The 27,576-nt window shown below is 46.6% G+C and overlaps 1 non-coding gene across 1 annotated transcript; it reads right to left on the bottom strand.

Annotated features, from left to right (window-relative positions):
* Positions 1-24,119: 24,119 nt before the first annotated feature.
* Positions 24,120-24,201, bottom strand: Trnas-cga (transfer RNA serine (anticodon CGA)). The gene has a single exon. It is a non-coding gene; the product is annotated as a tRNA-Ser (tRNA).
* Between the last annotated feature and the right edge of the window lie 3,375 nt (positions 24,202-27,576).

Raw genomic sequence — 27,576 nt, 5'->3', positions numbered from 1 at the left:
CGCGTTCATTCCGAATCGTCTTTCGGTTAACACCATGCAGCGTTTCCGCGTCACTCCGCTTTTGAACAGCGCGTGCAGAAGGGCCGCGGGGCGTCCTTCCCTTCAGGCAGTTCGAACATTAGGTGAACTCGTACGCAGATTGTTCGCAGAGACCGTCAGGATTCATGTGCCCAACTTCTAAATAAATTCAGACCGCTCGGGGACTCTTACCCCGCATTCACTGCTCCTATGTATGTATGTATGTATGTATGTATGTATGTATGTATGTATGTATGTATGTATGTATGTATGTATGTATGTATGTATGTATGTATGTATGTATGTATGTATGTATGTATGTATGTATGTATGTATGTATGTATGTATGTATTGTTCTTAGTAAAAGGAAGATCCACCAACAGGCGTAAATTGTCTCGCCTAGGGGGCAGACACCGGAATGCCTTCCTACTCGCTGACAATTTCGTATTTCGTGCCAGAAGCCATTGCACTTCCAGCGCTTATGCACTTCCAGCGCTCAGGACCACGTGCCGCAGGCTGGCGCGCATGGTGAGGCGCATACAGCTAAACGTAAAGAAAGGGCTCAAGCGTAGAACAATCATAATTTCATCCTGAGGAGCATACATGCAGCAGCAGGGCTATAGCTGCGACACTGGTGCCGAGCTTGATTCCTACATTCATCGGACAAAGTGCAACGGTATCACACATCAACGCGGCCGGTACTAGTACTTAAGTTCCCTCGAAATAATAAAAAAAATCACTGCCCTAAGTCACGTACATGGCGCTCGCTAACTCATTCGCCCACCAGTTCTGGGGCTTCTATACCTAAATAAATGTCCCCACGTCCGGTAGGGGCGGCCGTGCTTATTCGAATGTAGGCCTCCGTAAATTCATTGAATGCAAAGTCATTGCTTTTGCTTGGTTGGCTTTCTTGTTAGCTGTCTGTCACTCCGAATGAGCCACTGCGCGAGCGGAGTTTTACTCTTTCATTCGACCTTTCGTGCTTGTACCCGGGTTCGCTTTATTTATTTTTTTGGGGGGGGGGGTGGGGGGGTTAATTGTTAATTGCGCACTGCGCGCGCCAGGAGCGAGGCTAAGGTGGACATGGCCGACGGCATGCATGTCGTAACGCGAATTTCGAAACCTCGGTTGCCAGACGTAAGCAGATCGAGACGGGGAATGGGCAACCCACCCACTATACTCGCTAGTCCGAGTCAGCTGCGTCACAGCCATGCCTGGACCCTGGACCACGTCTACGTCCCGGTGGACGACGACCTGCCACGAATGGTAGATTACAGTTGCCACTGATCCCATCAGCCAGAATGAAATCGTTTTCTGAGTGCAACTGATGGTGGCGAAATACGAAGACGCCCGGGCGTCGAGATTTCGGCACTCGTTTAAGGTCCCCGGCTTGTCTAAGTTAACCCGTAGCCCTTCACTACGGTGCGCCTCATACACAGTCCAGGTGCAACGCCGGCGTGTAGAACACCCAAGATTGGAAATCGTGCTTCCAAACCCGCGCTCCGCAGAAACTGTTAAGAAATATTAGACAAAAATCCGTCTCGGCACCGCCAACGCGTTAGTTTAATTAAAAAGGGGGTGAATAATGTTGCAATACCACTCGGCAACAGGGAGGCTGCTCGCACCAGAGCAAGAGTGAAATGTGTAATAGATGCCTTCCACAGTCAAACTGACTCACGCTGACGAAAATTAACCCGGACAATTTCGCAAAGATTTTAATTAAGGCCACCAAAAAGGAGCACCATAGCGAGGCACCGCTACTGAGGCGCTCTGGGTCGTAGCCGGGAGTGACGGGGCAAAGGCGAGACACTGCAGTCAAAGCTCTTCCGTGCTTTAAAGTGGGAACGCGCTGCATAAAAAATACATCAACAAATTGGCCACCTTCCAGCGGTGGCCGCTGGAAGGTGGTCACCGCTTTCGCTGATTATTACTCCTGAATTGGCGCCCTTGGGCAGACCTACAAAGAGACTTACTGCAGGATGCTCTCGGCGACGTATACCCGGGGTATCTGTTGAAACACGACACCGACCAGACGAATGCTCCGATAGCGCGGAAGAAGCTGAGTACATAGTAAATGAAAACTGTTTCAAGAACAAGTACTCAGCTCCAGCGGCCTACCTGCTGAGTTCTACTTGCCCTTTCGGAAATAACAACTGCCGCCCGCCATACCCTCGCGGTTGTGTTTAAGGATATCCGGAAGCGAAAACTACTCCAACTCCCAATGCGCCAAAGACCCTTCTTAGCCCCCTACCACCCCCCCCCCCACCCCTTGAGAAGAAACGCTTCCTTTTCCATCTCTCACGCTTGTGATTTCCAGCCAATCACCATTCTCTCTGCCGCCTACAAATACTCGCCTGAATGTTAGCTCGCCACCGGGACACAGAGCTTAGCTCAGTGGTCGGCCCACGGCAAACATTCTGTTTGAAAGCCCGTCCGATAAATTTAAACCGCTACCGAATTAGGGAAGTACCGGGTGCTGCAGAAGTGAACGTGGCACGTGTTTAGTGGTCTTACAAATAGACCGGTTGAAGTCGCTTGATCAGGGGGACTTCGCCGTGTTTGCCGCGTCAGCTCCCACCCCGCACTTCCCCCACCATGCAGATACTTACATTTCCGCGTAACTCTTAGCTTAGCTTATCCCAACTTCACACTTTTGTTCTGGCTTCAGCAGGCGTGTTCTGCCAGCCATAATCGATGTAAAAGTTCGGTGCAGCCGAATACTCGAAGCTCAAATCCAGAATTGAGCACTTTGGTATTATTCAAAAAAGTGAAGGACCGAACCACAATTGAAGCCCTCAGATGTCACATCTAATGCAATGGTGAAAACATCAAATGTCACAACCAAGGACGTAGCCGAGCGTGGATGAAGGGGGAGGGGGGGGGGGAGATTTGGCCCCTGAAACTTTTTCCAGGCATCGCAAAAGCGAGTACCAGTGTTATTTTTGGAGGACGTTTTTCCTTCTATAACCCATAACACCCCCCTCTCTCCCCAAAGACAAATTCTGGATACGGCGCTGCCCACAGAGGTTTCATTCGAATTGTGGTGTTATTCAAGCACGCGCAACGCGCGGCCTAAAGATTTACGAAGCAGTAACAAAATTAGCGACTAATATTTTTACTGTTCAATGTCATACATACGCGATCCTCATGAAAGTGTGTCTTTCTGTTCATATAGTTGCCTGTTGTAGCTCTGCGCGTACATCCCGTTAACAGCACAAGGACTACCCTTTCGAAATGTGCTCAGAGCAATGTATAGTCATGAGTGGGATCATCATATCAATGGCATTTTTTGTTTTGAAGTACTTTTTTGTTTTTAAAATAATTTAACTATGCATTTTTTTTACCAAAATCTCACATTGGGCATTGTATATTTGTTTCGCATTTGGAACAATAGCGCTGTGCTCAGTTGCCCAGAATTTATGATCACCTAGTTGGTGACATGAGACAATTTAACGGAGTAAATTAATCCGGAGCCCTCGACAACAGCCACACTTCGTGCTGACATAATTAGTTTGAAGGTCAACGTTGGCGTAGTAAAACGAAACGATGTATTCGCATTCAGTTTCTCCTTCCCCGCTATGGCTTTAAATGGCCAGAACTCCGTCCAAGCGAATAAATCTGGACAACAACAAGCTCAAAAATTTGGTCAGCGGCATGACATCACGAATGCAAAACGTCAGGCTTGCAAGTCAAATCGTATTCCCAGCTGCGTCGTTGGCTTACTTGGCCCTTCTCGTCACCGTGATCGATCTTTCATGCGCGTTGTAGTGAAGTAGACCCGCTGATGGTTTTCAAAACGACACCCCTAAACGACGAACCAAAAGAATATAAAAGGCTTACTGCATAAAAAATTTGACAGTTCCTGGCAGGCGCCGATATTTTTCCGTTTCATTCCTTTGCTTGTCCCCTCCCTCCCCTTTTACTTTTTCTTTGGTTGCCAGCTTATTTAATGCCAACATTATTTAGCACCAACACTAGCAAAATTTGAAAATTTGAAAGTGTATTGAAAAGTAAAAGTATTGTCAGTTGTTTTTTCAAAAGGCAGAGTAACCACGTAACCAACCTTGCAAATCTCGTTCGCCGGCATTATATACATACACACACACACACACACATATATATATATATATATATATATATATATATATATATATATATATATATATATATATATATATATATATATATATATATATAGCGAATCAGAATAGGAAATGAGGGGCTGGTTGAAAATAACACAGAAATAAGGGTTGGCAGTCAAGAAAAACCTCGGAAAGCAAAGGGGAGGATGTGGTAGGTCATTGAGACTGATAAAGAATTTGGAAAGAGAGAAAGAAAGTGGAGAAAAAATGCCCGCAGGAGGGATCCGAGCCCACGACCTCCAGAATACCGGTCTGGTGCGATAACCACTACGCTACCGGCGGGGCGATTTTCCTCTCCTCTTTTTGGGGTATTTATATTTATGTATTTTTGTTTCCTGTGCTTGGGGGTGGTAGCCAGTGAGTGGCGCTGGCTACCGAGTGGCGCTGGCGCTGGCTACCACCCACAAGCACAGGAAACAAAAATACCTAAACATAAATACCCCAGAAAGCGGAGGGGAAAATCGCCCCGCCGGTAGCGTCGTGGTTATCGCACCAGACCGGTATTTTGGAGGTCGTGGGTTCGGATCCTACCTGGCGGGCGATTTTCTTTCTTTCCAAATTCTTTGTCTGTTTCAATGACCTACCACATCCTCCCCTTTGCTTTCCGAGGTTTTCTTGACTGCCCACTCTTATTTATATATATATATATATATACATATATATATATATATATATATATATATATATATATATATATATATATATATATATATATATATATATATATATATATATATATATATTTATTTATTTATTTATTTATTTATACATATATATATATACCCCCAGCTTGCTGGTGGTAGTACGAAGGTTCTAATGCATTCACGGGAGCACAAGGCCTAAAACAACCAGCCGCGCTCCATCACTCCGAGGGCGAGAGAGCCCCGCACAGGGCACCAGAGGGACAGGCAGCTGCTACTGCACGGAGACGTGGTTACGACGTCGAAGTTCCAAAAGATAACTACAAATGGCTGTTCGAAACATACGTCGGTGATATAGGTGGTATTCACTGAAAAGTTTAGCTGTCAATTTCTTCGCTTGGCAACACTGGAAACGGCCACGGACATGGCGTGGCTTGTGGCACTGCGGCCGCACGTCGAAAAAAAAAAAACACCAGCGTGCGTCATTTGTTCCGTTTAAACAGGATTCTCAACGGTGGTGTCAATCAACATAGATGTTATTAATCGCACTCGCATTGGACTCGAGACTTTACTTTGCGTTCGGTGGGGTAGAGTTTGGAACGTCACACACAAGTCATGTGCTTAGCACGACGTAACCAGAGACGGGTTCCCTGCATGCGTGCCTCGCCAGTGAATACAAGCTATAGGTAACGGTGGTTCTGCAGGCAGCTTGTATACGCGATTGGAAGTATACGTTACATGGACGTTATACGCCAAGAAATCCCCAAAACTTAGGTTTGCCACAGTGCTCTGCAAAATGGGAATAAATGTGAACAACGGTTCAAAATATGGCTTATGTCGAGGTCGAGCATAAGATTTCTGTAAAAAAAGGAGAGGGGGGAGGGGGGGGGGGGGGTTCGTTCGCGCAAATACGTCGCGTTATACAAAGCTGGCATGTTGCATTGCGCCATGACCCAGGCATATCCTTGCGCCTAATTCGTACAACAGCCTCGTCATTCGTTAAGTTGTCAGTGGTTGGTCGTACTAGATCGCAGTGGGTGAAGCTAACTTACGTTGATGTGTCATAGTGTATGTAGGCAAATTTTTGTCATGGTCGCTGTAAAATTGTACAATATTTCGCGCAAGAGAGCGCCACTGAGAGCTGTAATATGGCGGTAGTGTCACTTAGAAGGCATAGAAAAATATTTTACGCCAGAATAAGACATAAGCTAAGTTCATTTTAGCTTTCATGGTGGTAACGCCGGCAGCAGGAAATGGCGCTATAAGGATCGTCGTCAGTACCCTTCTCCAACAAAAAAGGCATAATCGACAAAAAAGACGATGCTCAGATTACAAACTGACCCAAAAATTTTTAGAAACATTTTAGTTGGAATTGTCGAACAATGCGTAAGCCTGCCCAGCTCTGCCATATAAGAGTTCCTTTAAAGTTGTTTCAACTGAACAATTTTAAGGCGAAGCCTGTGTGGCTATGGTTACATGTAGTTTTTATGTACGCGAATAAAATCTCCCGAGGCTCCAGGTGTCCCTGAACCGCGAGACGTTCTATAGGGCGGGGAGTTGGAACGTGAACGTCCTGGTGCGTGTGGTATTAGCACGTGGTCACTACCAAAGTCGCACGTTGTCGTACCATAATTTGGATCTCAAGCTTATGCGCCTCATCACGCAGATATGCATTTTGAGTGGGTTAATTAAAAATAGGCGCCCTTTTAAAGATACAAACCTGACTTAAACATCAAGCTTATACGTGTTATCACTTCAATAGGCATTTTCAGTCGATTAGTTATCAATATCCACAAGACCAGTCTAGTAAAAACAAAAAATGTTCGCGTGTATGTATGTTTATTTTTTAGGGATGACCACCGTGAACACTCAAGAAAAATGAAAGTTGCTCATTCCGTTCACCTAAATTCTATGTCACCTCTATGTCGTGTGCAACAAACCTTCGCTGGTCATCCACCTTCCCCGAGTGAAATGGTTTATTATTTCTGAAACATCATCTATCAGTACGGTAGAAGTGCGAGGGCATACATGCAAGGGCATGCATGGGAACGTTTCGTTTGGCAGAGGAGTAAGGCTATGTTCAGACTAGCGACGTAACAGCCATATAGTGAGCTATGAACGTAAAAAAAAAAAAGCAGTGGCTTAGCTCGGCTATGCCAGGATATACGTAGTGTGAGCTAAGGTTCAGCTGGTTATTTTTAGCTTGTCTGGTTGTCTAGGATTAGCTTGATTATCATGCTTACTGCCGCTTCAATGACACACACACGGTATACGCATTATGTGACACATGTATATTCATCAAACTGCTGCGGCGCAGCATCACCAATCGCCCCAGAGCTAAGCTGGCTCCACAGGCGCACGCCGGTGTTGCTGCGACGCACAAGCCATCTGTTCCACACCTGGCCACACCCCTCGCATGATCATCAAGTGGACGAGGCCGCCACGTGCGGAACGGAGGTCGGCGAAGACGCTGGGCGCGTGGGGTGTGTGAGAGACGCCGGGCAGTGAGCAACGTTCTGTGCGCCGTGTGACGTCACTGCTCCTCGCGCATGCGCAGCACGGCTCTCCAGGAGCCACGCGAAACTGCTCAACCTCGGCCAGTGTAGCTCACGCTACAAAAAAAAAAAAAAAAAAAAAAAAAAAAAACGGGAGGACAACTTCTTGAAACGGGAGGACAAAAACGGGAGGAAGACAACTTCTTGAAACTTTAAAATCGCTGAAACCACACGTAGTTCCCACGTAACATCGGCGCGGCTCTAGTACGCGCTGAATAAAACGAAGAAGCGTTCATTCTTTCATGTGACCATGATATTGGCCGAGAGAGAGGTCCAAAGTTTATGCGGACGTGCGGCACATGCTGTGAGCTTGCCTCAGCTTCTCATTAGCATTAATTATTGTGGAAATGTTAGTGCCGCTGATTAATTTATTCCCGCCGCTTTCAAGCGGGGCTCGTGCTACGCGGGGAGCTCGCGCATGCTGTGCTGCGTTTCGACATAAACAACAACAAGCAGCCGCAGTGGAGACCGATCTCGCCCTGTTTGTTTTCGTCCACTTTTTGGCCCCGCTCTTCATCCCCGCACTTTTGAGCCACCCAGCCGCACTGACTTACCCAATTAGGACTGCTACATTGACGCCTAAATTGGTTAATACCCGAGTAATTGATGAAAGGAGCAGCGTAAATATTATTCCTGGGCGTCCCAATTTTTTTTCTTTCGTTCGGGGTTTTCCTCGTATACACAAGTATGTGCGCAGCGGCCTGCCCATCAACGAGTCTTACTTTTAGATGTTAGAGCTACGCGGGTGGTCGCGCGCGACTTCCGCGCCACCGCTGAAATATTCAACAACACTGTCCGGAAAGCGCGCAAATGCAGCCGTGACCAGCTGCTTGGGCCAGGGCCGCGGCAGACTTTTACGAACGTTTTGCTGCTGCTGCTGCTGTAGTCGTCCCAGCGCTGCGGATCCTCCCTCTCTTTTGTTTCCATTTGTGCCATTCTGTATTTGTTTTTTCGCGGGAGGTAATTAACATTTTTATTGGAGGGCTCACTGCTGACCACCGAGTGCTTGCTGCCGCTCTCGGGCGTCCGCCTTAGTTTCCGGGCAGTCGCTGTGAGGCGCGCTTGTTGTCCGTGCCTGCCTAGCGTGCGCTAATTCCTTTTGTCCCGTTTGCAAACTCTGGACGCGTCTGCTTTGTCGTTTGCTCTTTTGTCTCTTTTTATCGCGTACTACGAACAAGCAGTGGCATCGGACCTGGACGGACCCCTAACGCCGTCTTATTTCAAGCGGCTCACAGCGGAGTGTTTGATACACAGCGCGAGTGGGAGAAGGAAATAAACTGGAACGAAACAGACATCATGAAGGTTAGCGCTGGATTAAAAGTGGGGGTGGTGGTGCCTCAGAGTGTGATCGAAGAACTTGGGCGATGCGTGTGGACCGACTAGTCTGCCGGTTTCTTTTCTTCTTTTTTTTTTTTTTTGAGTTGTGGACAATTAATTCTGCAATGAAGTTGAAGTGCTGCTTTTTTAGTCTGAGTTATATATTTTATGGGCGGAAACAGCGACAATTTGCTTTATAGAGCTATGAAAGTGGGGCCGGTTTTTGTCTTTCCGGTAATGTAAACAAGCAGGCTCCCAAAAAATGCCGTGTTAATTAGGTTAAAATTTGCGCCGCTGTAATTTTTTCTTTGTTTTATTAAGAATATATTTTTATAGCTGTTGCTACTACGTAGCTGTAGGGCAGAAGCAGCACCTAATCGTTCAAAAATTACTCCCACCTCACCTCGCGGGAACCCCTGTGTAGATGCGACGCATAGGGGGTTCCGTTGTTGTTTCCGTTAGGTTGATTCTCCCATCGCTTGAAACGTGCCGTGAACCCCTGCCGCGGCTATGACGCAACGTGGCGCGGCTATGACGCAACACAATCCAACACAATCCACTTTAATCCAATCCAATCCAAATCCAATCCAATCCAATCCAATCCAAGCCAATCCAATCGAATCCAATCCAATGCCTTTCGTGAGAGAGCGTTCGCGATCAGAGAGGAGAGGGTGTGAGCGGCGGAGAGCGCAGCTCGCGCGGCGAGGAGAATGGGGGAGGGGTGTGGACGGACAACGACGCCGTATGGAGGGACAAGGCGAGTGAATAAGATGCAGTCGCATCTAAAATATTCCCGGTAAAAGTGGGATTCCGGGCTGAATAACACCAACTAAACTTCATAATTAGCACAGACACATCCCAAGAATGGGGCAGTATCACGGAATGAAGTACATTAGCGCAGCCTCCAAAGGTCTTTTGGCGTGTCTTCAAGACTTATGATGGCCGGCAGTGACCGAGAAGCCGCCATCCCTTGCAAAAAACATGTGATCTTTGAAGGGCCCCCGCAGCAGCAGTCTTTTTCAGCATTACAGGCTCTCAGAACGTGGTCCATAAGTGCGTCCAATCAAAGTATTAGCGGGCGACGACTGGACCGGAGTGTCTACTGTAGCCACGTGAGAGCGAAGCTCGGCGGTCCTCCCTCAATGCTCTCGTGCCACCAGCCCAAGCCAAACCCTTTCTAATATGAAGCCATTTATTTATTTATTTATTTATTTATTTATTTATTTATTTATTTATTTATTTATTTATTTATTTATTTATTCGTAACATTTTCTTCGGGAAATTGGCTCCATTTCCGAAATGTAAGCGGCAAGAAAGACTGATAAAACACTTGGTGTTACTTAGGTGAAAGCCTACTGAGTGACGATGATCGATGCGTGAAGAAAAATACAGAAGCCGGGGGATCAGTTCCTCACGAACTGCAACGTGGTGATAAAGTTAATAGAAAAAAGTTAAACGAGAAATCTTCCGGCAGGATGTTAAGTATGGAAGCCCGCCGGAAGGATGATAAGGAAGGGTGTTTGACTTCATAGCAGTTATACTTGCACCTCGGTTATAGTTAGTATAAAACGAATAGAGTTATTCATTCTGTTCCTGTTGAAGTGCGTTAATTAGATTTCCGTGGTGAGGGTCCCAAACAGGTGTAGCGGATTCCAATTTTGATCGAATTAATGTTTTGAACAGCAGCAATTTAAACTCTAGCGGTGTGTTAAAGAAATTTTGTCTTAAGTATCCTAACACGCGGGTAGCGCTGTTAACGTACCAGGTCAGATCCCTTGTTATGTGGAAACCTAAGTACTTATACGAGTCTACAGCTTCTAACGGAGTGTAGTTTAGATAGTAACAAAATGTAGCCGTATTAATGCGGAATATTCGCATAGTTTGGCATTTCTTAATATTTGGCTCCATACTTCACAAGTTACACCGGTTAGCGACAACATTCAGGTCTGATTGGAGAGGTATAGTATTGTAATCAGTGAGTACTTCACGAAATATTACGCAGTAACCAGCAAGAAAGTGTACGTTAGATGTTACAAGAGAAGGGCGGTCATTAATGTAGAAGATAAATAAAAGGGGACAAAGAACGGATCCCTGGGGTACACCGGAATGAACCTGGCCGGGTAGAGAGTTACGACCGTTGGCTGAAACAAATTGGGATCTGTTAGTTAAGAAACAGTCAGTCCACTTCAATAAATTGGGACCCATATTTAGTTGCTGATGCTTATGAACTAGTAATTTATGAGACACTTTGTCGAAGCCCTTCGAAAAATCTAAAAAATACATTCAACACACGAAGAGCGATCTAAAATGCAAGGCAGTTTGTGTGTGAATGAAATAAGCTGCGTCTCTCAGGAATATGATTTTCGAAAAACATGTCGAGCTGGTGTGAAGAACGCGTTTGTTTCAAGAAAATTTACGAAGTTTGTAAAAATAACATGTTCGAGTAGTTTACAGCATACACTTGTAAGAAAAATAGGTCTGTAGTCTTGTCGCCTGATTTGTACACTGGGACTAGCTTCCACATAGACGGTAGTGAAGACGAATGTATTGATTGTTGAAAAATTCTTGTTAATATAATTGAACTTAAAGCACTGGTATTTTCTAGGCATTTCGCATTTATACCATCAAGGCCACGCGAGTGATTAGGCAGAGTTTCAATAAGTTTAGCAATTCAAGGTACATCAATGACCGCGGGAGGCATAATTACATAATCATAATAAATTGTGATAGGGAGATAAGTCATAAGTTGCAGAAAAGATTTAAATAAAGGTGTAATTAAAGACTGAGGCACAATCGCAGGCTGAAATAGGGTTTTAAATGAGCCAACAAGTGTAATTGAATTGTTGGTTGGGACATTAATGACGCGCCAAAATTTTCGTGCATTTTTTTGAACATGGAAGGCAGCACGCTAGTTAATAATCTTTTTTTTTCATTCTTAAGAGCCGATACGTGGGTTTCTGAGGCCAACTTATAAGCTGTCTGGCGTGCGTTACTCGGAGATAGTTTCGCACGACGGTACATACATTTCTTTAACACGATCTTATACCTTAACACGATCGTTATACCATGGTGCATGTACATTGAAGGTGATGGTGCGGCTTGGAATGAACTTGTCATTAGCTTGCGAGTTTTACAGGCGAAAATGTCAAGTTAGATTCCACTGATCTGTTATCAAAGTCTTGGAAAAAGCGTTCAATGAATGTCGAAAATTCGTTATTTATTGCAGAAAAGTTAGCTTTCCTATAGTGTGGATTGTTTTTCTAGTTTTACTCACTTTAGGCCTGGTTATATTTAGGGAAAACGTAAGCAACGAATGATCACTTACACCAGGTAGATGAAAAATCAAGGGAAAAAAATCAGGTATGATTGTAAAACCAAGTCTAGAATATTCGCAACGTTAGATTTGCGTCTGGTACGCTGTGCTACTCATTGGGATAATGGAAACACGGATAATAAGTCAATGATGTCATTCGCTAGCGTTGAGAATGGCGAGAAGAACTGTGACTGGGTGTTCCACGTGATATTAGTAAAATTGAAGTCACCCATTAAGATTACCTTGGAGGAAAGAAAACGAGTGTAAACCAGACTAAGTGCGTCGTGCAATTCATTAACAAAATTATGCAAGTAAAACGGGGCCCGGTAGTAGACACCAAGAATTATTGTATGATGACCGAGAGTTAACGAAACCCAGATAATTTCCAGATCGCTGGGAATATGTTTTGGGGAGGGCGAGATATTTTTTGAAATTGCCAAAAGAACTCCGCCTCCGCGTCGCGCCGTCCTGTCGCAACGGTATATGTTAAACTGAGATAAAGTTTCAAAAATTTCGTGGCCGCGGGCATGCTCGTGGAGCCAGGTTTCAGGTAATGCTTCGACAATATATGTGAGCACGAGTCCACAGCCCATGATAACTGGTGATGTTTGTTAAGCACGTTTCTTACATTGGCAAAGAGAACAGCTTAGGGTGAAGAAGTTGAAAGCGATATCTTGCCACTTCCCCTCATGCTTTCCTAGCTAGTGTTGCATTCGGGAAGGCGTCCCCGAACCGGGCTTCGTTGCCTCCGTCACGTGTGGTAGCGTGGGGGTCAAGCGGCCAGCAAAAGTTGCTGCGTTGGTGTTGACGACAGAAAGCCGAAGGCAAAGCTTAGCTGGTTTACTGCATGCCGAGAGGTGGATTGCGATGACACAGAAACAACACCCTTACGGGCAAGGCCACAGCAGGACTCGAGCAGAGTAGCGCTCCTAACAGGAGCTCGATGCGGTCTGCCAACGGCAACAGAAAGCACTGGGTTGATACACAAAAGCTGTAACGGCTCCGCCGCTTTCTCAGTGCTTTTGCACGCGGCCCGAACGGAATGCAGACAAACATAACCACTTTTTCCAAAGTTCGTGAGGGCTGACAGTAGTGGCGCACGTTGAGCCTGAGATTGGGGAGAGGAGATCTCGATGAGCAGCGTCCGCTTTGCCGTGGCAAGTATCCACAAGAACAGTTTTTTTTTTTTAATTTTGCAGCTGTAACGGCTTAAGTCACCGCCACAGGGCCCCGCACGGTAGGCGCTCGTAGGGATGCATGTTCGAGGAAGGCAGGCTCGGTCGCAAAGCACAGAAGCACTACACAGGCCTTGCAGCACCATCGAACAGGGAAGCGGCGCGCTTAATCGTAACACTGGTCAGAGGTTGCGGAGGCTCTGGCTGACATGTTCATCGCGCTGCTCAATCTGTTGTACGCATATCGGTGCTTGCGTCATGTGTGAAGCATTTTTTGTTGACGAAAAGTTTGTTGTGACGTAGTTGAAGTTTGGGTGATCCAGGCAAACTTTTGCCGAAGTTTAGCAATTTTTTGCGGGCATTACGAGTAGCAAGGTAAAAATATCCGCATACAGTAATGTTACTATTTTTAATCTGGGTACGGGAGGACAGCTTTTTCTCCTTAATTTCGTAGCTAGAAAGTTTAGTTATTATTAGGAGAGATTTTTCTGGTGACTATGCATCTAGACGGTGGGTTGATTGATTGATTGTAGGGTTTAACGCGCCGACGCAACGCTGGCGATGAGGCGCGCCGCAGTGGAGGGCTCCGGATTAATTTTGACCACCTGGGGATCTTTAACGTGCGCCGAAATCTCGTACACACGGGCGTTTTTTTCCTTTCGCCTCCATCAGAAAAGCGGCCGCCGCGGCCGCGAATCGAACCCGCGTCCTCGTGCTCAGCAGCGCAACGCCTTAGCCACTGAGCCACCGCGGCGGGTGCATCTAGACGGTGAGCACGTTCAATAGAACCTGTAGGGAATGAGTCAATAGCCCATGTCAGTTCTGTCAGTAGTTTTGATTCAGTTTGCTCCCAAGTTTCTTTAGAATCGACAATACCATGGAAGATTAAGTTATCACGCCGCTATCTGTCCTCGAGTTCGTCCAAGCGAGATGTTAGAGCAGTATTCGCAGTTGCAAGTTGTTCGACAGAGGCGTCCATACACGAAAGCTCGTCACCGAAGGGTTCAAAAGTTCACGTTTTTTGCAATGCATCAGATCTGTTGCTTAAACTGGCAATTTCACCTTCAATGCATTTCTGCCAAGTTTTAATTTCCTTTACGTCGGCAGCAAGATCATCCTGGCACTTCGAACTTTGCACAGAACGTGCATGCAAAATTTTCAGCAATTCACACATAACTTTTATTTGTTCACCTGGATCATCCGGCAATGATTCTGTTTGCAAAAGTGTTTTTGACCGTGTGCCAGGGCCAGGATTGCTCTCGGAGTCTCCAGAGCGCAGTAATAAAAAAAACAGAACTACAGTCATACGCAATGTTACGCAATGTCCGTGGGCACGGGAACAGTAGCAAGCATATGTTGCCACTTTTTTTAGAATGTAGGAAATATTGGTTACACACCTGCAGCAGAAGAACAGGTTGTCTTGGAGCCATACCGTAAGCCCTGCTCCCGTGCCCACTGAAGTTCCAGCCGCTGAGCCGGCTATTTAAGTTGGTGACAGGGGGCGTTGAGGTTGTCAGTGGGGCTGGTCATGCGTAGACTGGGTGCGCAGTAACCTTTCCGTCCACCAGTGGCGCGCAGTCATGGTACAGACGATCCGGGCAAGGCAAGAGCAGAGGTGTAGATGGCAGTTCGGGATCCACGGCCAAAGCCGATAACGGCGCGACGAAGAAGGCAGCAAGCAAAGCCTGCAGCAGAAAAACAGGTGGCCTGGGAGCCATGCCGTAAGCACTGCTCCCGTGTTACTCAATGTCTCTCGAGTCGAAAAATCTTGCCTGTCGAGTCGAAAATCCGGCGTCTTTGTACACAGTGCACAATAAAGGGTGAGGAAAAATGGACGACTGCGTAAAGAGAAAAACAGGCAAAAAAAGCTCGGAGTGACGTTAGACTCCTCAGAAAGGTCCTTCCTGTAACCATGGCTCTAAAAACACATTTTTGTCCATTTAGGTCCGGGTGGGAATCGAACCCGGGGCTACGCCGACGCCACTGCGCCTCCGCGTTCTGGATGACAAAAGTGTACCTCGTGCGTGCGATATTGGACACGGGACGGTGCCGCCAATGGGGAGGAGGGGCACGTGACGGCACGGGAGGAGAACAGGTGCCCCCTAGTCACGGAGAGCGCTGATTGTGGGGAAGCAGTGGCGTGGCGTGCAGTGTGGCCTGTCTGCCAGTTGAACAAATGCGCCGTGTCTTGCAATGGAAAGGGATTATACTTCGGACGCCCCGCCAGTTCTTCAAATGCGCCAGAACCGAAGCACAGGGGGCGACGAATAAAGCGAGGAGAGCCAAAATACAAAGAAACGAAAGAGAAGCGACTAAAATACGACGCAGTAGTAGCGAAATCACCGAGAAGTATCACCGGGGAAGCCCTAATGCTTTCGCATGCAAAGCACACCAGCAGACTAAATAGCCCAGGGGAATTTTTCTCTGCGTTTATATCGCGCTTTTCCAGCACTTTTTCTTTCAAGCTAGATACAGTGTTTTTATGTAGTGGTAAAAACTAAATCAGTGGATATCTCTTAAGATCTCATAACAGTAATCCCGATCACCAATCTTGTGTCCAGGGGCATGAACGCACTCGGTGAATGAATATGATGATAACATTTGAGTGGTCGATTTTTCAACCAAATCTTGAATCAAGCATTACATTCAGTTCAATTCAATACAGCTTTAATTCCTAGAAAATACTGTCAGGATGGTCGCCAGGGCTAAAATTTGAAAACAAAGAGCTTGTGGGTGTCGCATTTCTCTTGTAATGCAGGTACATCAGCCAGTGAAGTCTTAACATGAACACTGCATCGCACTCCTCGAGAGGGGACAATCGTAGGGTGGAACTGGAGCAATTCACGCTCCCTTGTAGCTTTGCACAGAAATGATGAAGTGAGTGCGCTCCTGCTGGGAGTGCTGCCACGTTTGGAGCGAATCTGGGACATGTCGGATGGATGAGAATGGACGCAGAGGAAGCTTGGGCGAGAGTTTGCTTCGCCGGTGGTGTCGAGTTTCGCGGGCGGGACGATGGGCCCGCTCGTTGCCCCATTTGCCCGTGCGACCGGAGACCGACTGAATGGCGGCCTGGACGCTGCGTTGATGCTCGAGCTTTTAGTCCGCTCTTACATTCTGTTGGTGGCTTGCGGATAGAATAAACTCTTGGCGGCCTCCAGGAAGTTCGTGTAAAAGCGGAAGCCATAAATGGATGGCGTCGGACGCTTCCTAGAGGTGGCCAGGGCCGCAGTATTACAGTGTAGTTCGCAGGTAATTCGAAAGGAGGGAAGGGGGGCGGGGCAGGTGGGTGGAGGGCTCGTCAGGGTATCGCATGATTTGGTAGAGGGCACCATCTGAGTTGATGGTAGCTTCGCACGTGGCCAATCAGCTGGTGTGTCGTCAGGCTCCCGTGCAGTATCGGTCTAAATGGGCGGGATCTTGCTGCAGGCGGTTGAACTTGAGACTCCTTCCCCTCCCCCTGCTCTCTCTCTCTCTCTCTCTCTCTCTCTCTCTCTCTCTCTCTCTCTCTCTCTCTCTCTCTCTCTCTCTCTCTCTCTCTCTCTCTCTCTCTCTCTGTGTTCCTTTATTTATTTATTTATTTATTTATTTATTTATTTATTTATTTATTTATTCATTTATTTATTGCACCGAATTTTGTACTAAGTGACTAATACTGGCGGCCCCTGGTGGTCCCAAAATCGTTCAATACGACATAAACATTTTAACCAAGTCCATACAGTGGGGACTCAGTGGCTACGGTGTTGTGCGGCTGAGCACGAGGTTGCGAGTCCGCCTCTTGGCCACAGCGATTGTTTCCTCTGGAGACAAAAACTGAAAGCGCTCATATGACCGAGCTTTCGACGCACACCTCCCTATAGCCTCTATTAATCCGTATTCTCCACTTCGCCGCAGCCCCGGTGACATCTCCGCAGCATACTGCTCAAATTAAACTGAATCGTATTAGGACTTTGTCAGAGCAAATACGTTTTCTTAAAGTATCCAGAAGGAATAGGGTTACACGATTAGGTTCTCGAGTAAAAACAACGGCGAAACAAGAAGGCGCAGAGTGGAAAAAGTCATTCACGCTTGAGCTCGCACTGACAGAAAACTGTTCAACGCAAGAGCGCACCTGGACTCAGCTCAACTAGTGGAACCTATACATTATTAGAGAAAGCTTAAAGGGGGCATGCAGACAAAATACGTTTGTTTTATTCGAAAGATTTGGTGTTTTATAGTGCCCCCAGCGCTTGTCTGACAGCAAACGATGCTCTATTCTTAAATTAATCAATGTAAGTTGAAATTTTCATTCTCCCGCCAGATCGTGTGTTTCATGAGGTCTGCAATGACGTAAGCAGGGAAGGTATTCGAGCAAACGTCAGTGCGCTGTTTAGTCTGCAGCGGACTCCGGAACGCCTTGCTTATCGTCAGTCCTCGTAGGCGGCACCACCATACTGCGCAGGACGGCTTTCTGTCCTTGCTTTGTTTCTGACCGTATTTGCACCCGGCCTGTTTTTGTTACGGTAGGCATTAATGGTTTCGTGAAACATGGAGTGCGCTCGACAAACAGGGTCATGTAAGACAATGTCACAACGCCAGTCGGCCAGTATCGTGTCAGAGAACCCCAATTCGCCGTACAGCTGTGCAGCTATAACAAGCATAGTGGGCGCAGTACCAACAGCAGTACGCACTCTGGTACATCTATATTTTACGTGTGCTTTCGTAACTTTCATTGTTTACCCCACCATTCTTGCTGCTATAAAATGAATATGCATTAAATTTAAGCGAAAATGGCTCGTTCTTTAAGTTTATAAGCCCTGCCTAACTTGCATTTGCTTTTGCCGGCCTCAGCCAATCGCACAGCTCTGCGTATGACGTCAAATGTTCTAGTGCGGGAAATGAGCTAGTGAGTCGCATGGCCATTCCCCTTTCTCCTCATTATGTAGACTATTTGAGCGAACTTTACGTTAAAGGCGAAGTTTACGTTATAAGGCATCCGACCATATCTTGTAATGTCTGCCCGTAATATGACGTATTTTTTTCTCAGAAAGCTCCCACAAAACTGGTTCGAAACCCTCGTCCGATGCACCTTATGATACACTGACTTGCATTGTTGTCACTGAAGGCGTAGAGTAACGTAGAAAATGCCCTCATTATATGAGCGTACGTCAAAATTCCCACCGTGCCCCAGTCAACATGGGAGCGCGAAGTCCATGTCGTAAGTTTAGAGCGTCATACGAATTGAAATTTTCTGCCATCGTACGGAGTCTGGATGTGGCTTCGAATGGCAGACGGTACTAGCCTCACTCGTAGCCTTCGACGAATAGTAGTGTCATCACTTGTAGCCATCCCATTGCTCCTTCCTTTAATCCCCCCTTTCCCAATATAGGCCAAAAGGTAATTATTTACAAATAAACACGGGGTCAAAAACCTCAATGTATTTAGCCCCTTGTTAACAGATGTATGGCGGTAAGCTTGATTTGTGACGGTAAGTCCATTTAAGGCTGCCGATATTACACTGCGGCCTTAGAGAATAAAGCCGGATGTTAGGACCTAAGAAAATGTCGTACAAACAAGGGCAATATGTGTGGCCCATTTATACTTACGGAGTGAATCGCGTCGCTCCTTACAGACGGGCAGACAGACGGGCGGACGGAAGGACAGACAGACGGGCGGACGGAAGGACAGACAGACAGACAGACAGACAGACATGCAGACAGACAGATAGACAGACAGACAGACGTACGGACGGGCGGACGGTCGCACCCATGGACAGACAGACGGAGAGATGGAAGGACCGATTTTCTGGGATTGACCTGATAATGTTTACTCACTAAAGTAAAGAACCACTCTACAAATAATGCCACCATTTAGGAAAGTGTCGGTAACGATGAATGGGACAGGAAAATAAACAGCGAAAGTAGCGCAGAGCTAGCTGCAAGAGAACTCGCTCTTTGAGAAGCCTAATTGTATAAACAGCCCCGGTTGGATATTGCCTCGTAACTAAAAATAATTAACACTGTCCTCCCATCTCGCACTCTTTACAACCCGCGCTCGCGAAAGGGAAACGAAAACTAAAGAAAGGCAAGTCTGTTCGGATGATTCTCGTACGCAGTTGTGAGCAGCTCGCTGTAATCACCCCGAACGTGTGTTAAATGTCAAGGGGAGGCCGGCCTGCAAACGCAGCTGTGGAGTTATGGCCCTCCGCCCAGTATCGCGGTCTCGCGCTGCTGCCTTAAAGTGGACGCCCTCCCGGTGGTGCCGCCCACTTTCCTGTCGGCTGCCGAACCGCGAGCGCCGCGCCAAGCCGAAGACAGTGCACACCGCCCTTGCAGTAGTCGCCTGCCGCTAAGTGCGGTCTCCACACAAACCAAGAGGCGCAAGGGCACGCCAGAACTGAAGAGGGGAAAGAGAACAAAGGAAAGGAATAAAGAAGTCGGAAGCATTGTTTTCCGGGGCTTATGGAAATGAGGCACTGGGGCGCGTACCGTGATTGCGCGGGGACTGGCTTGTTTTCGCTCGGCGCGACGTCGAGTTTCCGTTCAGCTTTATTGTTAACAGTGTTCCATACCCCGGCCGGATTTCGGCCACCGCGTGCAAGCGTCACGCAGGCCCGCACGTCACGGGGCGCCTGTCTGTCCCAAAGCTGCCCGTGAAATCCCCATCGCGCGTTGCGACCGCGAGTGGCTCTGTCGAGCGACTTTATAGGCCTTCTTTACGCCGAGCTGACTTGCACCGCGCATCGTTGGTCGCGAACTACTCTTCGTGCGCTCCTATGACTGTCCCCTGCTCGGATCTCTCTCTAGCTTGCATGTGTACCTGAACCAGTGGCTTACCGCTCTCGCACTGCTGGAAATTTTCGGGGTGAAAGAAAGCGCTCGCTTTTTTGGCCCTATTTTTCTCTGTCTGCGCAGAACTTGACTCTCGTGGAGTAAACGGGTTCCATTTTTCCTACGCTAGAGGTATTCCGTTGACGCTCAGCGGCTTTGCAGCGGTACGAAAGCCGGCTCGGTGTGCATTGTATCGTCAATTTTCGCACAATGCGTGACGTGCGCAGTGTGTCGCTGCATTTGACTCCGAGACCGCGTTTCCATTTTCGACGCGCACAGAAACAGTAGGAGCGAGTTGGCGCAGCGAAAGTTTTGGATTAGCTCGAAAAGACTGCAGCCTCAAAACGGTTTCCGTCACCTGTCTTCCAGATTTGAAAAATGGGCCAGGTTCAACACGTGTAAACGTAATTATCACGAGTGAACGGTCTGTTTGGCTTCGTTTTCCAAAGATTATGCACGCAGTGTTTCAGGAAAGTTATGTCACACCTGCCACACTTGCGCTCCGGCGGCGGCGCGGCATTCATTGGGAGACTGAGCGACTAAGCGCCGGCTAAGCAGCCGCTACACACTTGCCCAGTCACGTAGTACTGCAGCGGAGAGGCTCCCAGCGAGCGAAGCTGCGACACCTCTCCGTAGCCTATCACGCTAAAAAATACTTACAAATAATTAGCAAAGCTTACACGACGGCTGTGTGGCGGTTGGTCGGTTCTGCTGCGACCAATTAGGAGTGACTGTTGCCAAACCGGGGGACTTGTATTAGCTGTCGCAATAGGAAGCGGGGAAAGAAAACAGGGTGGAAGAAAAGCTCCAGGGGAACGATCCAATCGTTTGCAAATAAGCAATAGCTCGGCCCCCGTTATTCCGTTGGGAAAAAAAATGTGGTTGATTCCTCAGTCACGGGAATCGGTAAAACAATAAGGTAAAATGCGCAGCGAAATCTGCAGCTGAGCATGATTTGCGGGTCAGAGGCTGTCTTGTGGGTGTGCTTGGCGAGCGACGTCCTGCTCGCGGGTCATTTCAGCAAAGGTGTACGGCGTCATTTCCTTGACGAATATGACGTCAGGGAAATCTTGGTGTATCCCGGCATAAAACTCTTTCGTGTCAAAATATAAAACCCGAAAACGAACAACCCTAAGTATAACGTACTCTTTAGTACTAAAGGTTGCTTCCCCGCTAGAAGACCCTGTTTGTGGGGGTGAACCCTTTACAGACCTATACTTCGTTGTACTGGCGTCATTTCCGTGACGGATATGACGTCAGTGACATCTTTGTGTATTCCGGAATAAGACACTTTCGTGTTAAAAATCTCCAGCGGCGCTGCCAGCCTACCACTTAATGGGGAAGAAGTGCCCTATTGCGCACACTTGCGCAGTTTGAGTTGGTGACGGGGTCGAAACCGGCAGCTGCGGGGAACAGCTCTTATCAATGATGCGTCGCATGCATATGCTAAAGAGAAGGAATAAGGAAGAGGCAATGCATTACCCAACTTCCCAGATAAAGAACAAGAGTAGGTCGTTCTTAAGGCACTTTGTCTTACCATAACTGAGTGAATAATGAGCAGCAAAAAAAATGAAAATGCAATCGTGGGGTCTCCAGCTGAGCTTTCGCGCTCTGTATTATGCCATAGAGCGGGAGAAGCTATAGCCTTAAAGATTCGATCTTCCGCTTATGCGCTGGTTCATTTCATTGGTATATATATATATATATAGTCACGGAAAGTCGCTTACGTCTGCTGCAATCCTCTGTACTATCAGTCGTTCGCCTAGTTACGGCAAATATAGAGAAGCTGGAAATATCTATAACTGAGGCTGTGGCACTTGACCCCGTTTTTACGCTCGTGGGGAGAAGTACCGTCAAGAGGACGAAAATGAAAGAAAAACCCATGGTTGGCCCTTGCTTCGCCGCACGTGAAGAGAGCTGGGCTGGCCGACAAGCGGCCAGTGTGGTTCGCTCACGCGCCCGTTTCTTCGTTCATTTCCACGGAAGCAAAGCGACAATGCAAGGAAAAACATGTTAACATACTGTCTTGAAGCATTACATTGCTTTTGAAGAATACTCGTATCTTGAACCCATCTATACCCACCTGACATTTATCAGAGCTACATAAATACGCGGCTTTTTTTTCGGAACCGTTTGTCTCGTTATTTTTTAAATTAAAAGTATGGATTGAGGTGTTAGCGCCTTAAAATAGCAACTTAATTCTTACCGCTTAATCTTAGGTAGGTAAACAACTTTACTGGTCTACAGGAGCGGGCCTGTTTGGCCTATTGAAGCCTCAAACGACGGCCAGGATTTCTTGGGCCCTGGCAAAGTCTTCGGCCGCTGAACATCCAAGTTCTGGATCTCTGGGTCGTTGGTAAACAGCAAAGTCCCCCCCCCCCTTTTAAAAGGAAGAAACAGCGATACTTTGCCCACATTCGACTGGACAACGAAAACTAAAACTAAGTTTTTCACGACGAAACTATTGCCGTGAAGCCTCAATCATGAACCCTACCATTCAATCGTCAAGTATCTTTCGTGAAGCCTCCCGTATTTTCTTGTTCATAATTCACTTGCACAAAGGCTGCTGTGCACCAGAGGAAGGGGGTGACGCGGGCATTCGACGACCCGACCTTAGGCCTGATGTCACGTTTTGGGGCCTATAACGTCGTGAATCGGTACCCGCAGATCGCCGTATACGTCGTCACCCGGTACCCACTACAGAAAGTACTCATTGTACGTCAGGCTGAGGGTACCGGTTGGCGTCGTAAGGCCACGAAGTGAAACCTTAGCCCGCAGCTGGCCCAAACCCGAGAGTTGCTGCTGTTAGTACAGGGTGTTGCGACGATAACTGGAACACTTTAAAAATTTTTCCTGAGCGATCCCCCGCTCTGTTCGCGCTCAAACTTCACACAAAGGTCGCATTTTGTGGTCTATTTTGTTTGACACCGGGAACAACAACGGTACTTACCTGTGTATTCTGAAAATAAATAAAAACGATTTTCGCCTATGGGAAATCAGCGGCTGATTTGGACGTGCGAGCCAGCGCAAGTTGATGTTGGAACGACGGAACCACCTGCAGAGTGAAACGCATGTTTGGGATTCACGTACGGAGCCAAATGGTGCAGCAGACGATCAGAAAATGCACCTAGAAATGAGCTAACAGACGATCCGAAAACCCGGTTTTCGGGCTCGCACGTCCAAATCGCCGCCATTTTCCCATAGGCGAAAATCGTTTTTATTCATTTTCAGAAAGACCAGGTAAGTACCGTCGTTGTTCCCGGTGTCAAACAAAATAGACCACAAAATGCGACCTTCGTGGCAAGTTTGAGCGCGAACAGAGCGGCGGATCGCTCAGGAAAAATTTTTAAAGTGTTCCAGTTATCGTCGCAACACACTGTATAGCAGAATGATACATACCCACTAGAGTGGCACATACCCGCGGTGGGGTATTTAAAAATACTTATAAGCAAATGTATGCTAGGGAATGCAACAATAAATAAATAAATAAATAAATAAATAAATAAATAAATAAATAAATAAATAAATAAATAAATAAATAAATAAATAAATAAATAAATAAATAAATAAATAAATAAATAAATAAATAAATAAATAAATAAATAAATAAATAAATAAATAAATAAGCATGTTTTGAGCGCGACCACCAGGAAGTTCGTTAATAAAAAATCTTTGTCTGCATTCTGAACCCCGCATGCGTCATCTGAAACCTATCAAAGTGTACATACCCACTCACTCAATACCGCTGTTTGGTATTGGCCAACGGATTTATAAGCAGTAACGAATGTTGCTTTCACGCGATATTGTGTGGTTGGCGCAGCCAAGCCTTCTTCCAATTTTCTTGCACTTCGACGGCGTCAGAACTTTGCTGGTTAACAGGCGATGCTTTGTTGAACTGTTTAACCTTTGTTACGATAATCTATGGGACTTAATTCTCATGCGTTGTTATGGGGATCAGGTGAGAAAGTTTAGAAATGAAGTAGGGCATACGTTGAAGCATAAATGGCAACAAAATAACATTGAAGCGGTAAAACATTGTGACAAATTGTTCTCTTGGATTGGGAGAAACACCAAAAGTCGGTACATCCGGAAAACTAATCATGTCGGTTGCTGAACTGCAGGGTTCATCGGTGCAAAAAGAAAAAAAAAAAACGCAGCCGACAGGATTCGAACCTGTGCGGGGAGTCCCCAATGGATTTCGAGTCCATCGCCTTAACCACTCGGCCACGACTGCGCTTATTTTTATTTATTGCCTGGTTTGGGTCAATACATGCATGCAAAACATCAACAAAATTACACCACGTGAAAAAATACTAGCACATACCTTGTTAGTGTGTCAGGTTTAAAAAGGCGGTAGTCTTGCCACACTCTCCAGCACAGTCAGCCACTCGGGTGGACTAGGCTCGGCTTGAACACCTCTACTATGTAGTGGACATTTTCACAAAAATATTCCCTCCCTGGCCTCACATCGACATCATTGTAATGACGGGCCATGCGAGCCTTCCATATACCGGGTAGGGCCAGTAACATTATGAAGTCATATGGAACTTCCCCCTCATTTTCTATGGCTAAAAACCGAATTCCATGACTATCCACGGGAAAATCTTTCTTTAAGGTACGCTGTAACACGTCCCATAGAAAGACCCCGTCCCAACAATCTATGAACACGTGTTCGATGGTCTCTGCTTTTTTGCATGGGAAGCAATCAGGGCCCCAAGGCACAAATAGACCTTTCTCAATCATCCAGGTTTTTACAGGTAGTACACCCACATGCAATTTAAAGAAAAACGATTTAACATAGCCAGGAGCTGGCATTCTTTTCACACGCCGAAGAACATCTTGTCCCGGCCCCACACGGTATAGGGACCTGTACAGTGGAATCGGCAACACCGTATCCAACACCGTAGCCGCACGGCCACGACTGCGCGGCTTGTACCTCGACGCTGTTTTAGGCATACAAGTCACAAAACCAAAAAAATGATTACGAAGTGCGAAAAAAATACCCCACATCACTTGCTAGTGTGTCATTGTTAATAAGGTCGAAGCCTTGCCGCACTTTTCAACACTTTTAACCACTCCGTTGGACAGGCTTGTGCTTTAAACACTTCTATGATATCTCGTACACTTTGGCCGAACAACTCTCTGCTCGGCCTTATATCAACAACCTTATGGCGAACTTCCATTCAAGATTTCCATATACTATGCAGAGCTAGTAGCATCACAAGATTATACAGAGCTCCGTCATCATTTTCAAAGGCTAAGAACCTTGTGTCATGGCTATTCAATAGGAAATCATTTTGTAGTGTTCTCTGCAAAGCATACCACAGTAAGACCCCAAGTATGAACGCTTGCTCTACGGTCTCAGGCTTCTTACAAAGCAAACAGTCGAGATCCTAAGGAACACACAAACCTTTTTCGATAATCCAAGTTTTAACGGGTAATACCCCGCGTGCAACTTAAAGAAGAAGGATTAATCATAAGGCGGCACTGCCATTTTCATCACAAGCTGACATACACCTTGCTCTGGCCCTACACAGATCTATAGAGCCGAATCGGCAAAGTCGTAACAAGAGGGTCTCTATGCAAATTCTTCCGGGGCACGATCGCTAAGTACTCTAAACAAAATGTGAAAACAAAAAACTGCCCGCAAGTACAATCTACGTAGATAGCTGCGAATGCCACTCTCCTGAACACAAGAGGTAACAACGAATTCGGGCGAAACTCTACCCAGGCGCACTTGACACAACCTGAATGCTCAAAAAGGGGTCGCGAACATCGCGCAGAAAACGGTTCACTACTTGATGCAGACAAAGGTGCGCCATAAAAACAGCCCCACAGCGTGCTCTTTAGAAAAGATTGGTACGGCTCGTGCGCTCCCATGCAGAACACCAAGTAAAAACAGCAAACACCATGTGCAGTCTTTGCATGTTGGCACGCGAGAAATGCAAAACTTGCATCTCGGCCGCGATTGCGCGGGCACCGGACATGCTCCATCATGATGTAGGGATGGCTGAAGAGAAGCCAAATGCTGCTGTGTATGACGTATCGAAGAAGGTGGTATAAACGCAACGCAGTGTGCACGCTGGAAGCAATGTTTGAGTAGGAAAGCGCTTCTTAGCGCATGACTGTGCACACGACTTCGTTCGCAAAAGTTTATCCCGAAATTATACTGTCACGAATGAAGAATGACATGTGTGAAAGGAGTTCATTTTAGTACAAAAACACTATTAGCCTACCTACGCCTATTTCAGTGATGTAGAAAATGTCTCCGTTTTGAACTCTGTACGGCTCCTTTTGGGGGCGCTATGTATGACAAGAAAGTATAATAGGCGGATTCAAGACCGCGTACAGACTTATTACCATGAAAGCTAGGATCTTACAGATGTTGAAAAAAGAAGGAACGAACGGTCAAAAGTTCGCCCTTGGTCCTGTCTATACGTAATCCATCCTCGTCAAAACGATCTGCAAACTAGCCCCTTCTGCAAAATATGCCCTCCGGAAGGGGTCCGAACACACGACGTCCTGAATACGCGTGGGTTCGGATCCCACCAGGCGGGCATTTTTTCTCCACTTTCTTTCTGTCTTTCAAAATTCCTCATCTGTTTCAATGACTTACCGCACTCTCCCCTTTGCTTTCCGAGGTTTTCTTGACTGCCAACCCTTATTTCTGTCCTAATTCAACGAGCCCCTCATTTCCCATTCTAATTCGCTACATGCATAGCGAAGGCCTCTGTTCCGGCAGTCTTGGTGCCATACGTAGCTTAAGAGGGTTGAACGCTGGTCGACCGCTCCCGACATGTCGTAGACGCTCGAGTCACCGCCCGGGGGATAAAAAGAATGTCCCCTTCACCCTGAGCAGTCGGAGTAGCACTTGCTACCACCCCTCAAGCAGAGGAAAAAATTACCTTGAGATAAATACCCAAGAAAGTGAAGGGGAAATAGCCACGCCGGTGGCGTAGTGGTCATCGCACCAGACGCGAATGCTGGAGGTCGTGGGTTTGGCGGGCGTTTTTTCTGCACTTTATTTCTGTCTTTCAAAATTCTTCAACTGTTTCAATGGCCTACCGCACTCTCCCCTTTGCTTTCCGAGGCATTCTTGTCTGCTAACCCTTCATTCTATATATATATATATATATATATATATATATATATATATATATATATATATATATATATATATATATATGCACCAAGCAGCGGTGGAAGTCAACGTCATCAGTGCAAATGGTCCCAACTCGAAAGTAGGAACGAATGGTCCCTGAACAAATGGTCTCAGGCACCTCTTCGGGCAAAATGATTCCATAAAACTCCACGTCGGTTCTCTGTTCTCTGTTCAAATTTTTTGTATCTTGCTGAAGTGCAGTTTATAATTTCTTTAGTTCTTTCATTTTTGTTTTCTTTGTCTTTTAGATTCAGCTAAACCGGTTATCTCAATTTACGCTATTATAACGATTAAACGCGGTATTTCTGCCAACAATGCATTTTTGTGCAAGTGCAGGACATTACACGATTGGCCTGTTTGGGGAATTTTTTCGTATTTCCGCCGTTTTTCTCCGGCCTTTTTTTATTTTTGTCTTCGCGTTTTTTGTATTTAGTAGTTCTCTCTCTC

The sequence above is a fragment of the Haemaphysalis longicornis genome, unplaced genomic scaffold, assembly GCF_048455015.1.
Source record: "Haemaphysalis longicornis isolate Haplotype H1 unplaced genomic scaffold, Haemaphysalis longicornis Haplotype H1 scaffold_1, whole genome shotgun sequence".
Lineage (NCBI taxonomy): Eukaryota > Metazoa > Arthropoda > Arachnida > Ixodida > Ixodidae > Haemaphysalis > Haemaphysalis longicornis.
This window is presented reverse-complemented; position numbering and strand designations above follow the sequence as displayed.